Source organism: Pinus tabuliformis, chromosome 7, assembly GCF_031772625.1.
Source record: "Pinus tabuliformis cultivar Carrire ecotype Pingquan chromosome 7, CPIR1, whole genome shotgun sequence".
Classification (NCBI taxonomy): domain Eukaryota; kingdom Viridiplantae; phylum Streptophyta; class Pinopsida; order Pinales; family Pinaceae; genus Pinus; species Pinus tabuliformis.
The window spans coordinates 803,886,926-803,889,067 of record NC_142293.1 but is presented as its reverse complement, the minus strand read 5'-3'; the positions used below and the strand labels follow the sequence as shown (position 1 = coordinate 803,889,067).

At 32.6% G+C, this 2,142-nt stretch overlaps 1 long non-coding RNA gene across 1 annotated transcript; it reads right to left on the bottom strand.

Annotated features, from left to right (window-relative positions):
- Nucleotides 1–435: 435 nt before the first annotated feature.
- On the bottom strand, nt 436–1,561 carry LOC149250003 (uncharacterized). The gene is made up of 2 exons (XR_016265922.1): nt 1,206–1,561; nt 436–933 (listed from the first exon to the last, which is right to left on the bottom strand). It is a non-coding gene; the product is annotated as an uncharacterized LOC149250003 (long non-coding RNA).
- Nucleotides 1,562–2,142: the final 581 nt, after the last annotated feature.

The window sequence follows — 2,142 nt, the reverse complement described above, 5'->3', positions numbered from 1 at the left end:
AGTTTCTTCTGATGAATCCCCCATGGACAAAATAGGTCTCAAGCATGTAAATGGATAAAAATGAAAAAGTTGTTTCTGAAAAGAAGTAATCCTCTGTTCTGAAACAAGAAGAGTACTGTAACGTAACCTTTTCTTGATTATAATAAAAACTAGGGTTTAATCTGGTTTCTTTTAGACATAAAAAATAGGGTGAATGAAAGAAAGAATTTTTTTAGACATCAAGAATGGGGTGAATGAAAGAAAAGAATAAGGTGAATGAAAAAAAGGAAAAAAATTAAATTAGGGTAAATGAATGAAAGAAAAAATAAAATTTATTTTAAAGTTCTCGAGGCTAAAGATATATTCTCTCCTGTAACAATGGCGACTGTAACAATGCATCGCCAATGGCAATCCAAAATATTAAAATTATTATTTATGTAAGGCCAAAAACAAGAATTGAAGGCAAAACACTGCAAACAGTTTATTTATTAATAGCAACAGGAGTGTTACAGTATAGCCACCCCTATTTTCATCTTGCAAACCAAAAAAACAACAGTCTGCTTGCTTGTGTTTTGCTTACCCATAGTAGAAACTAGAAAGTATATACAGAATTTAGTCAGTCACTTGGAATGCTTATCCTGCCATGCGTCGAGCTCTCTGCGAGCCTCCAGAAGGGAATCATAGAAGTCATTGGCATCAGGATCCCAGGGTTTAACGCCATGCATAATCAGATCATGATACTTACTAACAGGGGCTTCTCTGGGTCGCTCCTTCTTGACCCTACTTGTTGTTCCCTTAGGGGCCTCGTTCTTGTTCTTGAATTCTTTACCCGAAGAAGGCCCTTCGCCCCCTGTGGCAGCAACACCCTTGTACTTAGCCGTGTTATTATCATTATTCTTCACCCCTGAAAAAGACATTGGAAGTCTCACAGGATCGATCCTTGGACCTATAAACCTACGGCATGCGAATGTAAATGTAAGATTATATACATTAATATTTGTCAGGCAGAAATGAAAACAGGAAATGAATTCTAAAGCCTCATGATTAAACATTTGCCACAAGAAATGAAGTCTAAACCCTAATAACTGAACCTTCGTCACAAGAAATGAAATCTAAACCCTAAAAATTGAACCTTTTGCCTCAAGAAATGAAATATAAACCCTAAAAACTGAGCCTTTGCCACAAGAAATAAAATATAAACCCTAATAACTGAACCGTTGCCCTACCAGGGTCACAAGAAGGATGCACAGAAGATCTTGAGGCGGGAGATGAAGTAGAATGTAAGGAGATATCTATATATATAGATTCCGAACAGGCGACGTTTCATTGGTTGATTCGTTGTGACAAAAGCCATGAACCTAATTTTCCACCATTCAAAAATTGCAACGTATTATTCTGCGAATTACGAGTTTCATCGTCGGGAGCCGAGGATCCAAAACGCTGATTCCAACAGTGTGGTGCATGCAAAGTTGTTGGATTAATAAATGCAGGGTAAGAATGAGGGCTTTATTTTAGGGAGTTCAGTTGAACAGTATAGTAGCATTTTTTATTTATTTCGAAGTTGTTGGTCCAAGCTAGGGGATTGTTTCACTATCCAAAATTGATATTATCATGATATGCATCATTTATTGTAATAAATGAATAGAGATTTATGGGGTGTAGTTAGCATGCATTGTTCATGAATTTTAATTTATTAGGTATTTAGATAGATAAAATATTTCGTAAATATTTTTGTTGCAAAGTTTTTTTTTTTTTGTTTTTTTAAGAAATTACTTAATAAATTTTAATTTATTAGGTATTGAGATAGATAAAATATTTTTTGCAAAGTTTTTTATAGAAATCATATAATAACAAAAGCTTAAATAGAGAGCAATGTAGAGATATAATTTCAAGTAAGAGGCTATATTTGAACAATAATATTTAAATTATGATTTTAATTTATTAATATATTAAAAATAAATATTATTAATTTGAAAAGTAATATTTAAATAATGATGTTAGATTTATTAAAAATATTGTTGACACCTAATCATAGGGATTGGGTGAACAATTGTAAATAAGTGTAAATAAATAATAGAAGAAATGGAAAGTCATCGGGAGATGAAACTAAAGAGTCACTCCCTTGTATATAATAATAGACAACTTAAATGAACAACATAATTT